This window comes from Crinia signifera, chromosome 3 (assembly GCF_055691185.1).
Source record: "Crinia signifera chromosome 3, ASM5569118v1, whole genome shotgun sequence".
NCBI classification, from domain to species: domain Eukaryota; kingdom Metazoa; phylum Chordata; class Amphibia; order Anura; family Myobatrachidae; genus Crinia; species Crinia signifera.
Window position 1 is genome coordinate 327223403 of NC_139219.1, and position 27045 is coordinate 327250447.

At 48.1% G+C, this 27045-nt stretch overlaps 1 protein-coding gene across 1 annotated transcript in view; it reads left to right on the top strand.

The window, feature by feature from the left end:
- The window catches only part of LOC146062813 (L-gulonolactone oxidase-like), a 101570-nt gene that overhangs the window by 65652 nt on the left and 8873 nt on the right, over window positions 1-27045 (top strand). The window lies entirely within an intron of this gene.

Sequence of the window (27045 nt, forward strand, 5' to 3'; positions counted from 1 at the left end):
AACTATTTTTTTTTTATTTGAGTGGGAGAAAAGAAGGATCAGTCTACTTGGGGGGACATAACGGAGGATGGCGCCGGTGTGTTGCCTCCCTGCTATCCTCGCCTTTCATGGGCCTAGTTGCCCAACAGGCTCTTGTACTGTACCAGAGAGAATACTGCGTGTGTCCGGATCTCCGATAACATTGCACAAATGCCATGTTCCTGGTGATTTCTCTACTGTGCATGTCCCGTAGCTAGGAAAGCCAAAGTCAAGTCTGAATCAAATGAACATAAAACATTGATATCCAAGCATCCATCATCAGTGTTGGTGCAAACCAGGGACCCTCTCATACACGCTGCCATATTGACGCGAGTCTACGCAAATACAAAACATCAAAAAAACAAAAATCTCCTCGTGGTTGCTCAGAATCGGTTAATGCGTCGACAGCACTCAGTGTCAACACTGAATATAAAAGGACAATGGCGATTACTCAGTCTATCAGAAATGCAGGCTATTTTCCCTGGGTGAAGAATAAAACGTGGCGCTCGCGGCATATGCGGTATCGCCTTCCTTTCATGGTTATTGCGAGGTAACATGAAATAGATTTCACCTTTTTATCTCCTCTTTGAACATAACGATCTGCCGGTATAATGGCTTTCATTAAATCACAGTACAGTAAATGCGTAATTAGATGAATCGGATCCTCGCCGCTCGGCTGACGGCTTTTCCTGTGCTGGCTTTGGAAAAATAAATGTCATTTGGCCACAAATGAATTCAGAAAATTAATTAATTCATTATTAATGTGCAGTTACTGTATGAAAGAGGATAATGTTAATTACGCGAAAGTTATGTGAGGGCACGGCCCGGGGAACCCAGATCCATGCAAAGTTTCATCTTCATCTTAAATCAAGTTAGTAACTGAAGTCCGTGTTCTGTTCTACCCGCGCGTTGTGTGGTAGTGTGTAACAGCGGTTCTCACAATGGGCTGCTTTATCGTGGTGATAACAGAAAAGGCTGACACCAAATAGTTGGCATGGAAAAGGTTGACTTGAAAATGGTCGACATATAAAAAGGTCAACATTTTAGAGTCAATTTGTAAAACAAAAAACATCTAGAACATTTATGTCGACATTTTCATGTGTCGATTATGGCCACATGAACCTTTTGCTTGAGTCGACCTTTTGTCCATATTCGAGTTAGACACTGTCGAATTATCGTCCAGAAACGCTTTTTTATTTATGGACAACCAGGCGGCCCGTTCAAAAAGTTTGCAAACTAATAATTTTATAGCGAGGTCGGAGGTTTGTGGTAGGATGGAAGAAGAACCGGTTAATTTTTTGCCATTTGGAATAGCCGAGCAAAACTGATCATCTTAAGGGGCCTACACACAGGGAGATGCTTCAGCGGAGAACCTAATCTTTAAAATGGTACCTCCTTTATCGATTTTGGTATGAAGGGAGAAAAATAAATCATAACATTCGTAAATTTAGAAATAGCTCATGAGGAGCCCTTGCCCTCTTATTATAAGAGGGTCCGGGTCTCTTAACCACAAGAACGGGCACAGATTGGCATTTTAATAAGGATAACGTGATGGAAGCATAAATAGCCGGTATGGGCCGTTGGTCGTACAGCCCTACTCCTGATCACATGACAGAATGACATAACACTGGCCCTTATTCTGGTTGGTGCAGTAATATCCGCATGCGTTCGTGCCGCCGATGTTTTGTGTCTGCGCATGTGCAGAGGCGTCTCTGCGCATGTGCGAGCCGGACGCACGGCCACATTCCGCATGAAATGTGTACACTACGAACAGGGGGTGGAGAGGGGTGTGAAGGGCTGTTTGGGCTCATTACCATATGTTTGCACCCCGCGTTTCATGGGCGTTCCCATGAAAACGCTGGGCGTACGTATGGTAATGCGGCCGTGATGCACGTGTAGGGGGCGGACATATGACATCGCCGGATGTCAGCTGCCCGCCCAGATCCCTGCTTCTGCACGGAGAAATGCCTGTGTGGTCTAAAGGTTGCGGGAGCTGGCGGACCACTCGGCCCTGCATTCGATGTTCCGCCACCATCGGATGATGAAGGAGGTGTATTCATGAGAAATACACGTGCGGTCCGTTCGGACAGCTTCTTACCGTGTACGGACGGAGTTGGCGATCCGTATGGAAGGCGGGGATTAGGACACATGGTGCTGGCCGCATATTCGGATCCGGCCGCACCGATCAGAATAAGGGCCAATGAGGCACTGCCCTAACTTTCTGGGATGCACCGGCTGGCGCTACACGCTGCGTGTTTGGAGTGTTTAGGTCCAGAATACATCGATTTGTCCCTTTAAATGATTTTTCTAATGGCGTAATGATTAATAATTATGGCACATTTGAATGTCTGTACAATCGGAGATTGCAGCAGGGGGCGAACACACACAATATGAATGAAGACATCGGTTAGAAGATATTTTTTATTGTATATTAAGTTGTTGTTTGTACTGCAGTTGCCTCTGTGGTTTTAGTCATTTGGGTTCCCTATTACTCTGGTTGCCTAGAGGTTGTCCTAGTCCTGTGAAGAATGGAATATTCTGATTAGCTACAGGTCTAGGAAAATCCTGCCGATTCTTTATTGCTGATTGGCTGCAGGTAGGCCTAGACCTGCGGATACTCTAATAATCTGATAGGCTTCTGATTGGTCCCAGACCTGTGAATGTTCTAGAGCCCTGGATGGCATACCACCTTTGGCAGCCATCTCTGATATAGGAAGACTGTGTTCGGTCTAGCAATGGAGAATTCCATCCTGATTTGCGGGAGTTGGGAGGTGTGTCCTCAATGCGCCACAAACAATGGTGTTTTCTGACAAAATATTTGCCTCGGTGCAGCCACATTTCCAATGTGCTGCAATCATTGGCTACAGGATGGTCTAGTCTTGTGGATGCCCTACTGCTCTGATTGGCTACAGGTTGATCTTTTCACATGGATGCTCTACTTCCGTGATTGGCTACAGGTTGATCTAGTCCTGTGTATGCTGTACTGTGATAGGCTATCGTTTGATCTAATCCTGAGGATGCTCTACTTCCAATTTTCTAGAGGCTGATCTAGTCTTGTGAATGGTCTACTGCTCTGATTGGCTAGCCTTGTGGATACTTTACTTCCCTGATTGGGTACAGGTTGATCTAGTCCTGCAGATGCTCTACTGCACTGATTTGCTACAGGTTGGTCTACTTCTGCAGATGCTCTTCTTATCTGATGGGCTACAGGATGGTGTAGTACTCTGGATGCTGTACTGTGATTGGCTACAGGTTGGTCTAGTCTTGTGGATGCTGTACTGTGATTGGCTACAGGTTGGTCTCATCCTGTGGATGTTCTATTGTGATTGTCTATAGGTTGGTTGAGTGGGATCAGTATGAAATCCCGGCGGTCGGAATCCTGACGGTCGAAATACCGACGTTGGAATCCCGACCGCCGCAATGCCAACAAGGGAGGCCGTGGATCCCCCCGTGCAGGCTCGCTTTGCTCGCCACGCAGAGGGCCCGATGCCTCGCTACGTTAAGAACACTATTTGGTACTTATGTAATATCTGGGCTCCCGGTTTTCTTATGAGACCGCGTGCGCTCGCCACGCTTCGGGCACGGTGGCTTGCTGCGCTAGCCACACTATATAAAATCAACTCCATGCGTAGTTGGATAGTAGGGGTATGAAAAAATGGGGTGCATTTAACATGGGAGTCCAGATAATAAGTACCCACTATTTTATTCTCCCTCTATGGGTGCGTGGACACCTATAGAGGGACAAAGTGCTGGCATTATGGCAGTTGGGATTCCGACCACCGGGAATTTGACCGCATCCCGGTTGAGTCCCGTGGATTCTCTACTGTGATTGGCTACCGGTTGGTCGAGTCCCGTGGATGCTCTACTGTGATTGGCTACAGGTTGGTTGAGTCCTGTGGATGCTCTACTGTGATTGGGTGCAAGTTGGCCTGGTTCTGTGAACGTTCTACTGCTCTTTGGAACTATGCAACTTTTTATTTTATTAACAATAACAACATAGAATTTAGCAGAAGCTTCCATAAAGAGTTCCCAGGATCATCGGACCGTTGTGTCTCTTGTACCTGAACACCACTGCGGGACTGACAGTCTTACCTCAGGCTAGAAGAGTGTTCCAGTGTGGCGTGAAATAGAGACGTTTATTCCGGCACCTTCCGCTGTACCTGGCAGCAGAGCTCATTTCCTTCCACCATTCTGAATCTGATCAGGTCATTAATCATCTCCGCCTGCATTGCTGCACCTCCTGGACGTGTCATATTAACCATTCACCATCAGAATGTAACGTTGTCTGCAGATGTCTCTCTTATAGATCCCACTGTCTAACATACGATGGGAGAACACGGTAACACGCTCTAATATGATAACACTGAGGATAGCGTGTATATACTGACCTCTCCCAGCCAGGTACACACTGTCCAATCATCAGGCCGTCTAATTGATGTAACTATCTGCAGTGTACTTGGTGCTCAGCTTTGGCTCTCGTGTCACACTCTTGGCACCTGATGATGATCAGGAAACCATGCTTGGAATATGTCATAGGAAGATGACAAATGAGGACATTAGCAGCGTGTAGCTGTCGGAGGATACTGTATAATCCGCTGGGACGGTGCTGCGCGATATATCTGAGAGCTTTATCTGTGTTTGATATGAAGGTGAAAGCAGTGAATTGTGGATCAGTCAGGGACTGCTTTAGTACATAGACAGATGTCGTTATCACGGCGAGTAATGTCTCTACAAATGACAGACCAGGGAGCGCTGCAGATCACCCAGTCACCGAGGCTGCTGCTGACCGACTCATCTTCAGTCAACTAGACCCGGAATAGATTACTATATACAAGCGGTTTCCATATAGTGGGAGTGGCAGAATGTTGTATCCGACCTGTTCTTCATCTCCTTCAATTAAAATCAGTGTCAGAACTGCGTGTACATGCGGTATGGAATATAGATTGTAAGCTCCACTGGGCACAGACTGATGTGACTGTTCTAATATTCTCTGTACAGCGCTGCTGAACATGTGTGCACTACATAAGTAACTGGTAATAAATAATAATAGTGTCTTATTACTGCGAATCCTGCTGGGCACCTCCTCGTTGTTCTCAGTGCAGCCGGCAGTTACACCTCCTCGTCCCCAGCACACATGACACAAGTGCACGCTACAGCCTCCGAGTATGACCAGTATATAATACTGGATGTCCGGCACAGAGCAGGAATGTCGTGATGAGCAGCGGGATCTGTGGCTGACAGTGATTGTCGACCTTCTATAGTCACTATATAGATAATTCCAGACTCTGGACAGAGCATTCACACCCTGGCTCTCTCCACTTGGGGGCCCAGCAATTCCCATAAACTGGGCATCCGGGGCCATCTACAGCCACCCGACACTAGAACGTTACGTGTGCACACACACTAGAGAATATGATAATGAGCATTCATAACAACATATTTCTGCATATCGCCCATTGTGTACCCACTATATCGCTAATGAGGCGCACTTCCGTGCCCTATGTAACATGCTGCTCAATCTGAGGATATCGTCAATGACCTCATACTCCTGGATGAGGCCACTTATAGGGGGAAATTTACTAAAGGAAATTTGTAAAAAATAGGTGTATTTGTATCCAGAAATAGACTTATTTTTGACATTTACTATCCCGAAAATACGGCAATTCGTATTCGTATTGATAGCACACGACTATGAATTGCCGTATTTTCGGGATAGTAAATGTCAAAAATAAGTCTATTTCTGGAAACAAATACACCTATTTTTTTTTACAAATTTCCTTTAGTAACTTTCCCCCATATTGTTTCGGAAGCATGAGCGATATTGCATCGATTGCAGCATCGTCTAGTCTCTGAGTTTTCTTTATAATTCTGTATTACATAATTCGTTGTCACCAGAGCCAGATTAAGGTCTAAATGGGCCTGGAGTTGAAAATGATCAAGGGCCTATTATGCGCAATAATAGGGGTTGTGGCCAGCACCTAATAATGTGGGGGCGTGACCAGTGTTCTGTTTGGGTGGTCTGCTCATGGGTGTGTCTGTATTTGTGTAAATAGCTGGTATAGGAAAAATGCAAAGGGTTTTGTATAGGGTGGAAAATGGCAAAGAGGTTGTCAGATGCAAGGGTGTGGCACATAAAATAGGGAAAATAGAAGCTGCAGATAAACTTACCTTCCATCGGCGGCTGCAGATTTGGGCTGCAGTGCCGACCATATATCACCAGCACTGAGAGCATCAGATGATATATATGCACACTCCCTCCAGCCAAAGAGTGCAATGGCATATATATATATATATATATATTATATATATATATAAGATACAAGGTGTTACCAGGCGCAAAGTCCTCTGAGGTTTGTAAAATGCAAAGTCCAATTAGTATAATCAAATCCACGATGTGTGCAGCTCAGTTTCTCCACAGACCCTCACCACGGATCAGACAGTAATTTTGCAAGAGAGAAAGGAGAAAAGCGCACCAGTGAGTATTTTAAACGTAACACTTTACTGAAAAATATATATGCTCACATACATCAAGTAAAGGAATTGTCAGCTTGCCAGCAATAAAAGTAATTCGGCACATCAGCGTGGTGAATGGATGGACACTGCGAGGAGGACACCGCTGGATACGGCGCCCACGCCGAGTAGATCTCAACCTCCAACACCGACCACACGCAGGGTATGCTGGAGAGCCTCCGACAGGACAGCCACACTCGTCAGGATACAGTGTCCATCCATTCACCATGCTGATGTGCCGAATTATTCTGTTGCTGGCAAGCTGACATTTCCTTTACTCGATGTATGTGAGCATATATATTTTTCAGTAAAGTGTTAGTTTTAAAATACTCACTGGTGCGTTTTTCTCCTTTCTCTCTTGCAAAATATATATATAATGGCAACGTTTCAATGCCTTTTACTTCATGGCATTTTCCTGCTGAAAAGAACCCCCCCCCCCCTTTAACCAACCAGCTATAGCTTCAGAACCATCTGACCCATTTACATGAGACCAGTATCATATTGAAGAACTTTTGAGTGGGCTTTGAATGATTTTGGTCCCTGTGAAACTGGGCCGTTTGGTTCCAGAGTAATCTGCCCTCAAACAACATAAACAGCCATGAAATTACATTTCAAAAATGAAAAAATCGGTTTACCCGCAATATCTCTGGAACCTATTAACCCATATGTACCAGCCTGGTATCAGATTGAAGGCCCAGCAATTTGGATTAGATTGAGATCAACCTCAAGCTTCTGTGATGCTGGAGGGGGAACTGGCAGCTGTTGGAACGGGGTGGGGGTCGAAATTAGCGGGTCCCATGTTATCCTATGGAGAAAACATTCCAGCTTTGCCCGGCGGTATCTCCGGTTCCTATTTGGAGTTTGGGAATGGAGCTGTAGCTCCGTCAGGCCCATTATTAATCCGGCCCTGTTTGTACTATGTGCATTTTGTTATGTCTGTAAAGCGCCTTAAGTCTTGTCGGAGAAAGCGCGCTATATAAATAATATTTCTACGATCAGTCAGATCTCTGTGCGTTCCTCTTTTGTAAAACAATCTGTATTATTCCTGCAATACTGTATGCTGAGCACACGAGCAGCCATGTACTGCAGAGCGGTGTGCAGGAGCGTTCCCCCCCGTGTAGCCGAGCCCCTGCTAGTGCTGGAGAGCAGCAGGTCACGCTTTGATGTGTAGAGCTGGTGGAAGAGGAGAGCGTTGCGTCTCCTCATCTGATTCACTGAACAATTAATTCCATCTCCTGCAGATACCTCACTGACGGGCAGCGATGGGTGACTCAGCCTGGCACTGGCTGCAGGAACTCCGAGGCTGTGCATGAACTCGCCAGATTGCACCGCTGTGCTGACTAATCCGCTCTTACACATCCGTTCTGCGGGCTACCAGGCACACGGCCTGGTATTAATCACCACGTCTGCCAGCATGTTACAGACAGACATATAGGTAGATTCATTTGGTAAAATCACTTACATTTATTTATATAGCACCAACATATGCTGTTTTGCTTTGTAACAGTGATAACATGGGACTGGGTAATAACAGACAGAGAGGTCGGAGGGCCCTGCTCGCAGGCTTTCCTTCTACAGGGAAAAAAGGCTCTACAGGGATTTCAGAGGCTCTAGAACGGATGTATGATCCAATAAATGAGCAATAAGTGTGCACAGAGAACACAGGTATATTTTGTGTGAACTGTGTAGAGGGAATGCAATTGGGTAGAATGGAGGTTTGCACGAGAGACGCACGCGCGTCGCAGTCTGACGGAGTCCCTCTCTGCCAGCGTTCGAGCGCAGGTAATGAACGAGAGGGGCTCCATCTGTACATACTATAGATAGATAGATACTGTAGATAGACAGATAGATAGATACGATAGGTATATAGATACGATACGTAGGTAGATAGATATATGATAGATATTTATTTATTAACAGGTTCTTATATAGCGCATACATATTCCACATGACCACATGGTTAATACAGATAGTTGCATCAGGGGACAGGACACTGAAGCAATCATCAGGGTGGCAGAGGTTTATATATTCTAAGAAAGGCACATGAGGAGAGAGGGCCCTGCTCGTGAGAGCTTACATTGTAAAGGGGAGGGTTAGACAGACAGGGGTGACACAGAAGGGGGAGAAGTGGGCATAAACAGTAGGTTAGGATGAGAGATGGTCAGGTTTTATGCAGGAGGGTGGGAAGAGGTCAGCTTAGTCTTTGATATTTTAAGTCTAAAAAAGCGCTGGGTCATCCAAGAGCGACGTGGGGCATCACCAGAAAAATGTCGATGCCTCATAGAAGCCTATGGGCTTCTACCACGACCCACCGCGACCCCACACTGACCCGCCGCCCCGCACCGACCCCCGCCTAGCACCGACCCGCCCTCACCTGTGTCCGGACAGCACAGAGCTGTGCTGCCCGGACCTGTGACCTCCTCCTCCCTGCATTATGATCCTCTTCTGGGTGCAGGGAGGAGGAGAGGCCGACGCAGCAGCAGCAGCAGCAGCAACACAGGGTAAGGGAGGGAGGGGGGATCAGCCGGGACCAGCTGACTCACCGCAAAGGACAGCTCTTAACGCAAGATCTGTCCTTTGCCATAATTATCGCATATGTTAGAGCATATGCAATAATTATGTATGCGATGAGCGGCAAAAGGGGGCGGAGCTGGACTGCGGATGTTTAAACATCCCGCCCAGAGGGAGAGAGGAGAGGAGAGGTAGATTTCAGTATTATCAGCATAGAGATGAGTGAGGATAGATGGAGAGATTCCGTATTATCAGCATAGATGTGATAGTGGAAGTTGAGTGAGCACATAAGCTCACCCAGAGAGGACGTGTAGAGATAGAGAAGAGGACCAAGAATAAAATGTTGGGGGACACCTACTATCAATGGAAGAGCAGGAGAGGTGAGGTCATTAGAGGTACAGCTGGTCATTTCCAAAACTGACAGTGCAAATACAAGCATTAACAGTGATAGTAATAGTTGTTTGATGATGTAAAAATGGTGATATCACAGCTGAATAGCCAGATTAAGCAGCCAGGAGTAAGTAGTATGTTGTGAGAATGAATTGAACTCACTTAAAGCAGTCTTTGGTATACTTTTGATACTATAGATAGATAAATTTGGAATAGATAGATGACCCAGAGTGGGTACCATTATTAAGCCGCACTGGGGACCACCAGTAGCAGAGGTCTGGTGACCTAAGTATACGATGCCTGTGTAAGTACAGTGTCTGCCGCTCAGATTTATCTGCTTCTACCATCATGTACTGTAGCATGCAGATCTCATTGCTGCTCCTGTGCCATGTGCTGGGGGAACAACGTACGTAATAGGCAGCGGCTGCGTTATACCCTACACGTACTGTACATATGATAGATGTACTAGGTGGTAATATGTTCCCGGTATCAGGACGCCAGGACAAAGGTTAAGAATAATAGGCTATAAATTGTAAGAGGACATAAAAGCCCTCAGACATTTCCTATATACAGGCCAGTAATTGGCTGAGAGGTTTTATGTCCCTGTCAGACTTACAGTATATTATCCACCGTCCTCCCTGCCTGATACTGGGAGCACACTGACATCTAGTACATGTATCATATGTATGCTCGCATGAGAATGAATGTGTCAGCTACACGTCTGTTCACATGTTTCTGAGGGAATTCACGAGGTGGAGGGGCGTAGATACGCCTGGTGGGTGACGTTAATGTGCTCGTTAAGCAGCGGACAGTACTGATTCAGGTCCTTTATTTAGTATCAAGGCACATTTTTGAGACAGGGACGCTGTACAATGTGCGTCCTGTAATTCGGACCTGGTGCTGTTACACGTCCTGTAATTCGGACCTGGTGCTGTTACACGTCCTGTAATTCGGACCTGGTGCTGTTACACGTCCTGTAATTCGGACCTGGTGCTGTTACACGTCCTGTAACTCGGACCTGGTGCTGTTATACAGACCAGTAACTCGGACCTGGTGCTGTTACACAGACCTGTAACTCGGACCTGGTGCTGTTACACGGACCTGTAACTCGGACCTGTAACTCGGATCTGGTGCTGTTACACGTCCTGTAGCTCGGACCTGGTGCTGTTACACGGACCTGTAACTCGGACCTGGTGCTGTTACATGTCCTGTAACTCTGACCTGGTGCTGTTACACGGACCAGTAACTCGGACCTGGTGCTGTTACATGTCCTGTAACTCGGACCTGGTGCTGTTACACGGACCTGTAACTCAGACCTGGTGCTGTTACATGTCCTGTAACTCGGACCTGGTGCTGTTACACGGACCTGTAACTCGGACCTGGTGCTGTTACACATCCTGTAGCTCGGACCTGGTGCTGTTACATGTCCTGTAACTCGGACCTCCTGTAGCTCGGAGCTGGTGCTGTTACACGTCCTGTAGCTCGGACCTAGTGCTGTTACACGGACCTGTAACTCGGACCTGGTGCTGTTATACAGACCTGTAACTCGGACCTGGTGCTGTTACACGTCCTGTAACTCGGACGTGGTGCTGTTACATTTCCTGTAGCTCGGACCTGGTGCTGTTACACGGACGCTATATCTGTGCTCCTTGTGTAGCCGAACGGCATGTTGTGCAAGCAGCCAGGTCAGGAGATCCAGGGGGTGTGAGGAGGAGTAAACAGCGGATGGAGCTCGCTAGCGAAGCCTCTGCAGACAAAGTAACACCACGGGCTAGGAAACATGAAAGCACCTTGCTGCGGCTAATTGACAGACTGAACCCTTAATGACTTTTCAGAAGAACTTTGTGAGCTGTGAGCTGAACAGAGAGCGCAGAGAGCTCCGGCGGCTTGTTATACGGTGCTGTACTCACCGGGCCCCGCCGGCACCTACCGATCATTCGTAGTAAGACCGAATTTTACTTTTTAATTATTATTATTGTTATTAGCATTTATTTATACGGCGCCACAAGGGTTCTGCAGCACCTGACAATACATAAATGAGCAAAAAGAAGAAAATAGCGACTTACAGCACAAGACCGTTTAGGACAAGTACATGGTAAATAAATACAGTTACATCAGGGGACAGGACACTGCAGCAATCATCAGGGTGGCAGAGGTTTATATATTATAAGTAAAGCACATGAGGAGAGAGGGCCCTGCTCGTGAGAGCTTACATTCCAGAGGGGAGGGGCAGACAGACAGGGGTGACACAGAAGGGGAAGAAGTGGGTGTAATGAAGAAGCGGGTTTGAGAGCCCGTTTAAAGTTTTGTAGGGAGATGACGAGTCTGATAGGGAGGGGAAGAAAGTTCCAGACAGGGGCGGATTGGGAATTAAAACCAGCCCCGGGAAATATCTTGAGGCAGGCCCGGAGGCACGCCCGATTTTTTTGGGGGGTGAGGCCTAGTGATATGGGGGTGTGGCCTATTTCAATGAGGCCACACCCCATTTTGACGCTGTGGGGGCATAACTGGCTATGTCCCCAGCCCCTCAGGCTGCAGATTAGGCGCATGGGAGGGGGCACGCAGGGTGGCGTAGAATGCTGGGCGGGGAGATGCAGAGTGGCTAAGGACAAAGGGAGGCAGGATGTACGCAGGGTGGCATAGGATGCAGAGAGTGAGGGGGACATGGTGGCACAGGATGCAGGGTAGGAGGGGGAACACAGAGTGACAGAGGATGCAGGGAGGGGAGACGCAGAGTGGCGTTGGTTGCATAGTGGCAGAGGATACATGGAGGGGGGCCGCAGGGTGGCGTAGGATGTAGGGTGACAGAGGGGAGAGGCAGAGTGGCATAGGATGTGGGGTGGCGAAGGATTCAGTTAGGGAGGGGGTATGCAGGGTGGCGTGTGTATATATAATATATATATATATATATATAAATATATATAATAAATGAAGACAAAGGCTGGCACTCCGGGGTCTTTTCAAACGTGCTGTATTAGTGGCAACACAAAACGACCAACGTTTCGGGGGCAGTCCCCCTTTGTCAAGGTGCGTGGTGATGACAACAAAAAACATGTTAGGTGCTTACCTTATAAAGGGTGAGTGTAAGGAGCGTGTCCCGCCGTTCGCCGCGCGCCCGCCACCGGCTGGTCAGTGTACCGGAAATGTCTGGATCAAAGCCGTCCGCTTCCGGGGTATGGAACGCAGTGGAACGCAAATGTTGTAGCAGACCCGGCTGCTGCTGTGTGTTTGGATGTACTACTTCCGGCGGCTGGTGATTGGTTGTGGCGGATCACGGACCCTCTTGAAAACAAATACAAAAGTGATCGCAGTTCATATACAGTGGTCATTGCATATATAGAGCGCTTTGATGTGAAAACTGGTGAGGTGACTAGGTTCCATATAAAATAGCCTGTTAGGGCATGTGTATAAAAGGATTGCTAAGATGCGCTACAATAAAGACTGCGCAATGTAAAAGCCTCGGTGTCAGTATTGGAAGTGCCTGATCGCCGGGGCTGTAAAACCATTACAGTGAGTGTGGAGAGAGCTCCTGTTGTCCGTGGTCCGTGGGAATTTAAGTAAATATCCATGTATCATATAATTACGGTATCCTGCATCTCCAGCCGTAAATTGTAATGGTGGCCACCTTATGGCTGTCTGGGGTCCCCCTGTCTCTAAAGGGGTGTCACTTCCCTGTCCCCTGGGTCCATGTCACTTCAAGAGGGACATGTGTGTCTGTGTCTGTTGGGTACCTCTGCTGCCTCCTGTCCTGTCCCATGTATGGGGTCCGCTGTGTGTCATTTATGAGGCTGGTTCAAATCTGTATATAACAGACGCATACATACGGTATATGCTGGTGTATATGTTAGGAAAAAGATAAAGGATAGCAAGAAAGATCAAAGAGGAAAGAAAGCACACCATGGGCTCGTGAGAGCACTGCATCATAGTCTCGATGGAGCATTGTGACATATATTCACATGGTTACATAGGTATCATAATACTTACATGGGAAGAAAATCACAGGATAGAAAGATAAGACAGAGATGAATGAAAACACTGGTGTTACCGTAACGGTACAACATTACTGTCTCTGGGAGTGATCCCACCTATATGTTTGGAAGTGGTACCCAGGGGAGAATGCAGTCACTGGGTCTCCATGTGGGGACATGATATTATAAATATACAATGGAAGAAAAACAAAGGACAGCGAGATAAGATGGAGATGAAGAAAAAGCACACGTTAGGCTGGTTGGGCCTGTATTGTATTGTACAGTTTTTAATACTGTGGCACTACAAGACCCAGCGGGCCCTTTAATGCCCCGCAGGCTGGGACTTGTGGTTCTCCAAGTCCCAGCTTGCGGGGGAGGCTTGCTGGGACTCATAGTGCCCCAGTATTAGACAATAGTTTAATCTTTTTTTTACACCAGTATCAGCTCGATGCCCACCGCCCAGGGGCATCGAGGACAGCACCAGGCTTCAGCCTGGTCAGGTAAGTCCTGGAGGGGGGGGGACCCCTTCATTGGGGGGGTCCCCACTCCCCCAGGGCCCCTGGCCAGGCTGACTGGTCAGAGGGTTAATGCTTTGGCCGGGGGGACTTGTATAAAACGTCTCCCCCCGGCTGTGACATTACCCTGCTGGCTGGTATGGCCTGGGGCTGGTTCTTGAAATACGGGGGACCCCTAGTCATTTTGTCCCCCGTATTTCGGACCTGGAGCCTGGGGCTGGTTGTTAAAAATCGGGGAACCCCTATTTGTCGGACTGCTTTGTAATTTCCCCTCCGGAACACGACTTTGCATACGACTGAAACAGTCGGAGGGGAAATACTAGGTTTTTCATATTGGTAAATTTCCCCCTATGCGTCCACCACTGATGTTGTCAGGCCTTAGGATGACATGGGAAAGTACATAAGTCCCATGTCAGTGTATACATTACAGTGCATTGCTAATTGTCTCCATCATTACCGTTGTTGGACAGTGATCGCCCCCTACAGGTGCACCATGGAAATAGCATCATCCTTTTTAGGAGAACATTAACCTCTTACTGTCAGTGTTAAGGATTCCATGTTTGATGTGTCTGTTCCTGTACTTACCAATGACAGAATGAGTCTGATGTGAATTCATGGACAGAACATGTTTATTTACCCCATACGCCAGGCCCCATTCACTAAGTACTAATACCACTTTCACATCGCCGACACGTTTTAAAAACCGGTATTTTAAAACGGTAATTAAAACGGGTCAGAGCCTTACATTGCCGCAGATTACCGTTTTAAATACCGGTTTATACCCCTTTCACATCGCACTTTTAAAACGGTAAATTGCCGTTTTTTTCCCCTTTTTAAAACGTTTAAGCCTGCACTGTGAATGCATAGCATTGTACACATTCACATTGCACAAAAAAACGGCAAGGAACCGTGTAGGACTCTGCTTTTTACACGGTTCGAAATGCCAGTTAACTTTAAACGGTAAATCGGCTGTGGTGCATTCACAGTGCAGGCTTAAACGTTTTAAAAAGGGAAAAAAACTGCAATTTACTGTTTTAAAAGTGCGATGTGAAAGGGGTATAACAGACACACCCAATAGGCAGTACTAATGGTTACACCCTTCTATTGGGCCTATTTGTTTGGCTGATAACAGGGACCTTGCTGGGGTAAATGTGCGGAACCTCCCATCTCCCAGTGTCTGTGTTACTAATCTTATGTAATTATGTAATTACCATACCTCCCAACATGACCCATTCCAGGAGGGACACAATGCTCTGCTTCTGGACTTCCCTCTTAATATATGATTGCCATCACCTGTTTTTGAACAGGTTAACTAATAAGAAAGGTGCTTCACTACAGGTGATAGCAATCCTAAATTAAGAGGAAAGTCCAGAGGCAGAGAACAGTGTCCCTCCTGGAGAGGGTCATGTTGGGAGGTATGAATTACTGACTTTTCTAACACAGAATTGTAGCTGGGGAACCACATCGCCTGCCCTGTCAGATTGGAATGACCAGAAAGCTACTTGTTGCCAAAGCCTACTCTAAAAATATTCATTTATTAGTAATTAAAGTGCTCTGAAGTCTGTGATACAGTTAAATTGACTCAATGATACCATAAAATGAGCTCTGGAATACATTAGGGGAAGACATGAGTTCTTAGAGCGCTGCTGCCATCTGGTGTTTAATTACTAGTATGACATCCTTCGTTTGAGATCAATGTGAATTATTTTCAATGGTTTATTATCCTTTGCTTACAGTATATAGCACCACAGATTTACACAGCACTGCGCAGACAATATTTGTCATTTATATACACTACCGATCAAAAGTTTGGGATCACTTAGAAATGTCCTTATTTTTTAAAGAAAAGCACTGATTTTTTTAAAGATAACATTATATTAATCAGAAATACACTCTATAGAATGTGGTAAATGGCTATACTAGATACAAACATGAGGGGTGAGATTTAATAGGATGAGAGATTCAGAAAGTGAGCGATTTGGTAAGAAATCTCCAGTTTTTTTAAAGCGGCAATCACACTGCAAAACCAGTTTGTTTAAATGATTGCCGCTTTAAAAAACACTGGAGATTTCTTACCAAATATATCACTTTCTGATTCTCTCATCCTATTAAATCTCACGACTGGTTTTAAAGGAATATCTACACAGGTGTATAGAGGCCCATTTCCAGCAACCATCACGCCAGCGTTCTAATAGTACATTGTGTTTTCTAATCGTGTTAGAAGACTAACGCGCAGCTGCAAATGGGTTTTCTCCTTGGCGAAGCTATAAAACTGTCCTTCCTTAGTATGTGGAGCATCACATTTGTGGGTTCGATTATACTCTCAAAATCTCCAGAAAAAAAGAGAACTTTCATGTGAAACTCAACAGTTTATTGTTCTTCTTTGAAATGAAAGAAATTGCCAAGAAACTGAACATTTCCTACAACGGTGTGTACTACTCCCTTCAGAGAACAACACAAACAGGCTCTAACCAGAGTAGAATGAGCAGTGGGAGACCCCGATGCACAACTGAGCAAGAAGACAAGTATATTAGAGTCTCTAGTTTGAGAAGTAGACGCCTCACAGGTCCTCAATTGGCAGCTTCATTAAATGGTACCCGCAAAACGCTAGTGTCAATGTCTACAGTGAAGAGGCGACTCCGGGATGCTGGCCTTTGAGGTAGAGTGGCGAAGAAAAAGCCATATCTGACTCTGAGACTGCCAATAAAAGGAAAAGATTAAGATGGGCAAAAGAACACAGACATTGAACAGAGGAAGATTGGAAACAAGTGTTATGGACAGGCAAATTGAAGTTTGAGGTGTTTGGAGGACACAGAAGAACATTTGTGAAAAGATGCTGGAAGAGCGCCTGACGCCATCTGGTGGAGGTTAAGTGATGGACCGGGGCTGCTTTGGTGTTGGGAAAGTGGGAGATTTGTACAAAGTAAAAGGGATTTTGAATAAAGAGGGGCATAACTCCACTTTACAATGCCATTCCATATCCTGTGGACAGCACTTGATTGGAGCCAATTTCCTCCTCCATCAGGACAATGGCCCAAAGCACACCTCCAAATTATGCAAGAACTATTTAGGTAAGAAGCAGCCAGCTGGTATTCTGTCTGGGATGGAGTGGCCAGCGCAGTCACCAGATCTCACCCCATTGAGCTGTTGTAGGAGCAGCATGACCGTATGGTAGGCAAGAAGTGCCCATCAAGCCAATCCAACTTGGGGGAGGCGCTGCAGGAAGAGTGGGGTGAAATTTCTTCAGATTACCACAACAAATTACCAGCTAGATTGCCAAAGGTCTGCAATGTTCTAATTGTGTGACGAAAGCAAAGTTTGAAGGACAAAATTATTATTTCAAATAAAAATCATTATTTCTAACCGTGCCAATGTCTTGACTATGTTCTATTAATTCTGCAACTCGTTTGATAAATAAGTCAGTTTGCATGTAAAACACAAAATTGTCTGGTGACCCCAAACTTTTGAACGTTCGTGTATATCCCTGCCCTGTTTGGGCTTACAGTCTAAATGACCTAATATCCTGTATATGCAGATACACACACACACTGGATACACTTTAGGGGTTATTCAGGTTGGTTTGCAAAAGCAAACTCCTTTAATGGACGAAACCATGCTGCGCTGCAAGTGGGGCAGATGTAACATGTGCAGAGAGAGTTACATTTGGGTGAGTTATTTTGTTTCTGTGCAGGGTAAATACTGGCTGCTTTATTTTTGCACTGCAGTTAAGATTCCAGTTTGTACACACCCCACCCAAATGTAACTCTCTCTGCACCTGTTGTGAGCCAACCTGAATGAGACCCTTTGTCAGAAGCCAGCTGACCTTCCTGAAGGCTTTTGGGGTGTGAGAAGCCAGAGTTCCCACACGTAGCACAGAGAGAACATATCAACTCCACACAGACACATAGATAAAGCCCTGGTTGGGAATGCAACTCTTGACCTCAGTTATCTGACGCTGCAATGATAACCCACCAGCTAATAGTATCTATAAGTATGATCATTTAGTCAATCAGAACGTTTTCACTGTTATATCTATGTATTGTATAATAATTCTGATTGGTCGGAACAAACCAATGTATCTAATGGTAATTTCCATTCAAGATTTACATGACATTATTGAACTTATATTTGGGGGTGATGAGAGTCTTCCTGGGAATTTGGGAAGGGGGAGAAGTATTTGGGGGGGGGGGGGGGGGGGGATTATGTCACTGTACCCAAACTGCAGTGGGTAGGAGGATTAGAGTAAAGTGGGCGCAGGGATGGCGATGCTGAGGCATATGTACCTTGGCCCTTATTCTGGTTGCTTCACAACCGCCCTGCATTTGCACTGGGACGATGGTGGCGATGTGCACATTTATTCGTTACTGTGTAACATCCATTTGCAAATCCCTACGAGCGAGTCACCCCTGTGAATGGGTGACTCCAGCCAACCATTCGCAAAGCGAGGTTTGGTGGACTCGCAAGGCTGCGAATTCACAGAATAACCCCTCTTGTCATCTGTACTTGGGCAGAAATACACTTTCTTTTTTTTGGGGGGGGGGGGGTTAAAAAAAAAATGACGGCCATTCTACCTAGCGCCTAGCATAATGCGTTGTGTGTTCATGATTCGTACATTGCTCATTACATTATTCCGAGGCCTCTGTACTGACGCTCAGTGCTATAACCCTCAGGGCGGCCGTTAAGACACCTCACATTTATTTATAGGTTCTGCTGTGTCTGTAAATAAATTGAGGTGTTGCGTTTAATTTGTTCATTATCTTAAATGAAATCTGACAAACAGTCTCCCGATCATCTATGTTATTACAGGGCACGTTTCGAATCCAACTGCCGTGTCACAGACTGTATTTGTAAAATAACAGTTAGTAGCTGGTCGGTTGGTACTTTATCTCTATATACTTTATTTAGTTGCAAGGCTTAGTACATAAGCCATATATAAGACCATAATACATATGCATTATATAGGTTGTGTAGCTGGCTGACATCAGGGACCATTTATCAACTATGTTTAGCTATTTAAAACTCTTTAATAAACAGTGCTCCATCCAAATACCTCCAAGCTGACGTGTTTGAAAAATTGACAGGAGCTGATTGGCTGGAGCCCCATTGATCATACTGTATGTAAAAAGTTTTATATGGCTGCCAAAAAGTACCCGGTATAAAATCTGAGAGAGATGGCTGCTAATGATTAGTGGCATCACAAGAGGAGTGCAGGCGGTAGGAGGTGACACCAAAATGCCGGCTCCTCCTCAATGATAGGAGCCAGTTGCTGCATTGTAACATTGTGTGCAGCACTCAGCTCCTGTTACAGTGTAGGAGCTGGTACGGCAACCACAATAGCGCTGCATCTCCAGGAGTGACGAGAATGGGGTTTGGGAAACAAAGTCCCACCTCCTTCAGTGAAGCCCCACCCCTGTCAGTGAAGCCCCACCCCTTTTCTTGTATAGGTCACTAATGGCTTCACCTGGTGTCACAGGGGTGAGCCAAGGGGAGATACTGTAGCAGCAGCTCAAGATTTCGATGCGGCTGTCTGTGAATACGTTGTAGTGATGCAACTTGTTTCACAATCTGAAACTGTGATTTAGGTGTTCGGCTGACTCTCGGGAAATCCCTGTATCTTGACTGAGATGACCAAGGACTGAATAATCACTGTCTGATCGGCCAATAGGCTTATCAGGCTGCAGCCTGCAGTGCTGGGTCCTGGGGGGTGCAGTGCTGGCACAATGGCCGCTGCAGCTGTACCTACTACTGGAAGACCCGGGTCTCTGCAGATTCCATGTGGACGGCATAGAATCTGCAAAACAGCCTCCCAAAAATGTCCACCACCTTCTAGGAGACAGACGCTAGAGGTCCTACTAAAACTACTAGACCTCTAGCGTCTGTCAGGGAAGGCAATGCCCCCAGTGCTACCTGGAAGTGCTGATTCTGGGAGCGATGGCAGTAATATCCTGGTACTGTAGCTTTCATGTAACCCATATAGCAACAAGCATGTATTTCCCCTGGCAGTGAATCAGACAATTAGGGCAGAAGTCGCTTCCCCAAATCTGGGTTGATCCTGGATTTATACAGGACGGGGGGCAACTCTGGTGCCAAGTCCTCTCTCCAGCCACTAGCTATTGTCTCAGCTTTACCCTCTGCCTATAGACTGTAAGCTTTCCGGATCAGGCGCTCACTACCCCCAGCATCAAGTCTGTGTCCAGTGCTGCAGGGGTGTAAATGACGACGTTAGGATCAGGGGCTAAATGTATTCTCAGTTATTACATTTAGCCCAACATCTCTGCCACCATTGAAGACTTGGGGGAAATGTTTTACGAGGAGAATAATCTCTGACTGTATCATACTATAATGACCTCCAGCATGCAGTCCGCTACATCTACTTAAAGTAACGGTACTTGTGTAGTTCATGGTGGCAGTTACATAGTCAGTGTAGTGTTCCTGTCAGATTCAGCGTAGTGTTCCTGCGGCCAGCGTAGTCAGCATCCCTGTCAGTATCAGCGTAGTGTTCCTGCGGCCAGCGTAGTCAGCATCCCTGTTAGTATCAGCGTAGTGTTCCTGCGGCCAGCGTAGTCAGCGTCCCTGTCAGTATCAGCGTAGTGTTCCTGTGGTCAGCGTCCCTGTCAGTATCAGCGTAGTGTTCCTGTGGTCAGCGTCCCTGTCAGTATCAGCGTAGTGTTCCTGTGGTCAGCGTCCCTGTCAGTATCAGCGTAGTGTTCCTGTGGTCAGCGTCCCTGTCAGTATCAGCGTAGTGTTCCTGTGGCCAGCGTCCCTGTCAGTATCAGAGTAGTGTTCCTGTGGTCAGCGTCCCTGTCAGTATCAGCGTAGTGTTCCTGTGGTCAGCGTCCCTGTCAGTATCAGAGTAGTGTTCCTGTGGACAGCGTCCCTGTCAGTATCAGCGTAGTGTTCCTGTGGTCAGCGTCCCTGTCAGTATCAGTGTAGTGTTCCTGTGGTCAGCCTCCCTGTCAGTATCAGCGTAGTGTTCCTGTGGTCAGCGTCCCTGTCAGTATCAGCGTAGTGTTCCTGTGGTCAGCGTCCCTGTCAGTATCAGCGTAGTGTTCCTGTGGTCAGCGTCCCTGTCAGTATCAGCGTAGTGTTCCTGTGGTCAGCATCCCTGTCAGTATCAGAGTAGTGTTCCTGTGGTCAGCGTCCCTGTCAGTATCAGCGTAGTGTTCCTGTGGTCAGCGTCCCTGTCAGTATCAGCGTAGTGTTCCTGTGGTCAGCGTCCCTGTCAGTATCAGCGTAGTGTTCCTGTGGTCAGCGTCCCTGTCAGTATCAGAGTAGTGTTCCTGTGGTCAGCGTCCCTGTCAGTATCAGCATAGTGTTCCTGTGGTCAGCGTCCCTGTCAGTATTAGCGTTGTGTTCCCGCAGCCAGCGTAGTCAGCGTTCCTGTCAGAATCAGCTTAGTGTTCCTGTGGTCAGCGTCCCTGTCAGAATCAGCGTAGTGTTCCCGCAGCCAGCGTAGTGTTCCCGCAGCCAGTGTAGTAAGTGTAGTCAGCGTCCTCTGTCAGTATCAGCGTTGTGTTCCCGCAGCCAGCGTAGTCAGCGTTCCTGTCAGAATCAGCGTAGTGTTCCCGCAGTCAGTGTAGTAAGTGTAGTCAGCGTCCTCTGTCAGTATCAGTTTGCGGCTCGCTGGAGCTTACATAGTTAGTGTAGTCAGTCAGCGCTTATTACATTGTGTGGGAACCATTGACCATTTTTAAACTGCCTGACATGTGACCGGTGTGAATGTGTTACTGAAACACCCTCACTGTCCACGCCAGCCGTCCTCCCGACCTGTTCATATCCCCACTATCCACGCCAGCCGTCCTCCCGACCTGTTCATATCCCCACTGTCCACGCCAGCCGTCCTCCCGACCTGTTCATATCCCCACTATCCGCGCCAGCCGTCCTACCGACCTGTTCATACCCCCACTATCCACGCCAGCCGTCCTCCCGACCTGTTCATATCCCCACTATCCACGCCAGCCGTCCTCCCGACCTGTTCATATCCCCACTATCCGCGCCAGCCGTCCTCCCGACCTGTTCATATCCCCACTATCCACGCCAGCCGTCCTCCCGACCTGTTCATATCCTCACTATCCACGCCAGCCGTCCTCCCGACCTGTTCATATCCTCACTATCCACGCCAGCCATCCTCCTGACCTGTTCATATCCCCACTATCCACGCCAGCCGTCCTCCCGACCTGTTCATATCCCCACTATCCACGCCAGCCGTCCTCCCGACCTGTTCATATGCCCACTATTCACGCCAGCCGTCCTCCCGACCTGTTCATATCCCCACTATCCACGCCAGCCGTCCTCCCGACCTGTTCATACCCTCACTATCCACGCCAGCCGTCCTCCCGACCTGTTCATATCCCAACTATCCACGCCAGCCGTCCTCCCGACCTGTTCATATCCTCACTATCCACGCCAGCCGTCCTCCCGACCTGTTCATATCCCCACTATCCACGCCACCCGTCCTCCCGACCTGTTCATATCCCCACTATCCACGTCAGCCGTCCTCCCGACCTGTTCATATCCCCACTATCCGCGTCAGCCGTCCTCCCGACCTGTTCATATCCCCACTATCCACGCCAGCCGTCCTCCCGACCTGTTCATATCCCAACTATCCACGCCAGCCGTCCTCCCGACCTGTTCATATCCTCACTATCCACGCCAGCCGTCCTCCCGACCTGTTCATATTCTCACTATCCGCGTCAGCCGTCCTCCCGACCTGTTCATATTCTCACTATCCGCGTCAGCCGTCCTCCCGACCTGTTCATATCCCCACTATCCACGCCAGCCGTCCTCCCGACCTGTTCATATCCCCACTATCCACGCCAGCCGTCCTCCCGACCTGTTCATATTCTCACTATCCGCGTCAGCCGTCCTCCCGACCTGTTCATATCCTCACTATCCGCGTCAGCCGTCCTCCCGACCTGTTCATATCCCCACTGTCCACGCCAGCCGTCCTCCCGACCTGTTCATATCCCCACTATCCACGCCAGCCGTCCTCCCGACCTGTTCATATTCTCACTATCCGCGTCAGCCGTCCTCCCGACCTGTTCATATCCTCACTATCCGCGTCAGCCATCCTCCTGACCTGTTCATATCCTCACTATCCACGCCAGCCGTCCTCCCGACCTGTTCATATCCCCACTATCCACGCCAGCCGTCCTCCCGACCTGTTCATATCCTCACTATCCACGCCAGCCCTCCTCCCGACCTGTTCATATCCCCACTATCCACGTCAGCCGTCCTCCCGACCTGTTCATATCCCCACTGTCCACGCCAGCCGTCCTCCCGACCTGTTCATATCCCCACTATCCACGCCAGCCGTCCTCCCGACCTGTTCATATCCCCACTATCCACGCCAGCCATCCTCCCGACCTGTTCATATCCCCACTATCCACGCCAGCCGTCCTCCCGACCTGTTCATATCCCCACTATCCACGCCAGCCGTCCTCCCGACCTGTTCATATCCTCACTATCCACGCCAGCCGTCCTCCTGACCTGTTCATATCCCCACTATCCACGCCAGCCGTCCTCCCGACCTGTTCATATCCTCACTATCCACGCCAGCCGTCCTCCCGACCTGTTCATATCCCCACTATCCACGCCAGCCGTCCTCCCGACCTGTTCATATCCCCACTATCCACGCCAGCCGTCCTCCCGACCTGTTCATATCCCCACTATCCACGCCAGCCGTCCTCCCGACCTGTTCATATCCCCACTATCCACGCCAGCCGTCCTCCCGACCTGTTCATATCCCCACTATCCACGCCAGCCGTCCTCCCGACCTGTTCATATCCCCACTATCCACGCCAGCCGTCCTCCCAACCTGTTCATATCCTCACTATCCACGTCAGCCGTCCTCCCGACCTGTTCATACCCCCACTATCCACGCCAGCCGTCCTCCCGACCTGTTCATATCCCCACTATCCACGCCAGCCGTCCTCCCGACCTGTTCATATCCCCACTATCCACGCCAGCCGTCCTCCCGACCTGTTCATATCCCCACTATCCACGCCAGCCGTCCTCCCGACCTGTTCATATCCCCACTATCCACGCCAGCCGTCCTCCCGACCTGTTCATATCCCCACTATCCACGCCAGCCGTCCTCCCGACCTGTTCATATCCCCACTATCCACGCCAGCCGTCCTCCCGACCTGTTCATATCCCCACTATCCACGCCGGAGTGGAGTTGACTTTATAAAGCGTGGCAAGCGGAGTATTGACGAGTATTCCGCGTCCACTCGTCACGCTTTGGGCTCATTTTATGCGGCCCCTTGCGGGGCACGCTGCGCTCGCCACGCTGCTGGCTGATGTGGATAGTAAGGATTTGAAATGGAGGCATTTGCCAGTATGTAATATGGAGCACTGGTGAATGTATTCTTTAGGAATTACTGAGACGCACAAGCATATGAGACGCTCGTGCGTCCCAGGCAGCCTCTCCGCCGGCACCCGCATGATCGCCTCTACACCAGCGTCCGCCAGTGCAGGAGATCTGGCGGTTACCGGCGCTGTGTGAGAGACGCTCACTAGGCTTGCCAGGGACGCCAGGGACAGAGCTGCAGCTTGAGAGGACAGTACTGTACATTGACTATGCAGGGCTGCCGTGGGGACACTACGCTGACTACGTAGCCTGCCGCCGTGAAACTACACAAGTACCAAAGTAACACACAAGCAGTTCCCCATACAGCCTTAATGTACCTGTAGCCTGAGACATAAGATATGTACCCGGTATTAGTTGGGTTACAGCTACATCATAAGAAAGATCCCTGGGAACTTTCTTACACACAGACTTGAAGTTCTTAGAAAGGAAGAAGACGAACGATGACAACGGAACAGATGACCGTTATCTATGTCAGGAAAATCTGTGTCTTCTTGTCTGCATCTCCCAGACATTGACATACGTTATCTGCCCCAGGACACTCACAGCTGCCTCTCCATATGATCGCTACATCTGTCTGCTGCCCCGGGGGCAGATTGGTGACCGGGTCACATCTCACGTGGCTAATACTCTCCTGGCTGTGGACATATGACATAATTTCCCTGCACAGTCTGTGATTAACGCCAGCAAGGCTGCAGAATATTACAGCGCCATCAGATACTAGAACCTTGCAGTGTATACGGGTGAGATGGATCAAGCCTTGGAGAGAGATAATAGCTGTACTACAGTAGCGTTGTGCACCGTCCCGATCCTACCAGGGGTAATAAACAACTAGATTTCACTGCAGTTTCCTACTAAGAGTAATGCTGGCAGATATGTGCTATACATATATTACACTGCAGGGGACATTGGCAACCAATCAGCCACTAGCCCTCGTTTAAAAAAAAAACTAAACTAAAGGAATGTGATTGGGTGTTGTAATTTCTGTCCTGCTACACTTCTCCAGCTCTGTGTATCTCACCTCTGTCCCCTGAACCTCAACAGACTCACATCTCTGCCCCCTACCTTCCTTTTACCTGTCTCTCATCTGTCCCCCTCAAACCTCCTGCTCATCTTCTTCACTTCTGTCTCCTCACCCCCCCCATCAATCATCTCTGTCCTTCTATGTCCCCTTCTCCCCGTATCTTGCCCATAGTTGCCTACCCTCCTGCATTCTGCAGGAGACTCCCAGCAATCTCCCTCTCTCCCTCATTAGTCTAGCAATCTCCCTCATGTCACCTAGCCCACATTACACTGTTACATTATAGTTACCCCCCCCCCCTGCATTCTGTAGGAGACTCCCTGACATAGCAGCAATCTCCCTCTCTCCCTTATTAGTCTAGCAATCTCCCTCATGTCACCTAGCCCACATTACACTGTTACATCATAGTTACCCCCCCCCCCTGCATTTTGTAGGAGACTCCCTGACATAGCAGCAATCTCCTTCTGTCCCTCATTAGTCTAGCAATCTCCCTCATGTCACCTAGCCCACATTACACTGTTACATCATAGTTACCTCCTCTCCTGCATTCTGCAGGAGACTCCCTGACATAGCAGCAATCTCCCTCTCTCCCTCATTAGTTTAGCAATCTCCCTCATGTCACCTAGCCCACATTACACTGTTACATCATAGTTACCACCCCTCCTGCATTCTGCAGGAGACTCCCTGACATAGCAGCAATCTCCCTCTCTCCCTCATTAGTCTAGCAATCTCCCTCATGTCACCTAGCCCACATTACACTGTTACATCATAGTTACCCCCCCCTGCATTCTGTAGGAGACTCCCTGACATAGCAGCAATCTCCCTCTCTCCCTCATTAGTCTAACAATCTCCCTCATGTCACCTAGCCCACATTACACTGTTACATCATAGTTACCTCCCCTCCTGCATTCTGCAGGAGACTCCCTGACATAGCAGCAATCTCCCTCTCTCCCTCATTAGTCTAGCAATCTCCCTCATGTCACCTAGCCCACATTACACTGTTACATCATAGTTACCCCCCCCCCTGCATTCTGTAGGAGACTCCCTGACATAGCAGCAATCTCACTCTCTCCCTCATTAGTCTAGCAATCTCCCCCATGTCACCTAGCCCACATTACACTGTTACATCATAGTTACCTCCCCTCCTGCATTCTGTAGGAGACTCCCTGACATAGCAGCAATCTCCCTCTCTCCCTCATTAGTCTAGCAATCTCCCTCATGTCACCTAGCCCACATTACACTGTTACATCATAGTTACCCCCCCCTGCATTCTGCAGGAGACTCCCTGACATAGCAGCAATCTCCCTCTCTCCCTCATTAGTCTAGCAATCTCCCTCATGTCACCTAGCCCACATTACACTGTTACATCATAGTTACCTCCCCTCCTGCATTCTGCAGGAGTCTCCCTGACATAGCAGCAATCTCCCTCTGTCCCTCATTAGTCTAGCAATCTCCCTCATGTCACCTAGCCCACATTACACTGTTACATCATAGTTACCTCCGCAGAGACAGATACAGTTACACTGAATCATCAGAACTATTTCCCAGCACTTTACCAAGTATAGTAGCTCTTACTGACTGCTTTGTGGCTCATCTACATTTGGATTTAAGTAATTTTAAAAGATTCCCCTCAGATGTAGCAGTACACAGCCACGCTTCTAGGTGCCACGTTCACAATCTCTTTTCACAATCTCTCCATATATTGGAACTAGAAATGCCCTTTGGGTGGAAAATGACATGCCC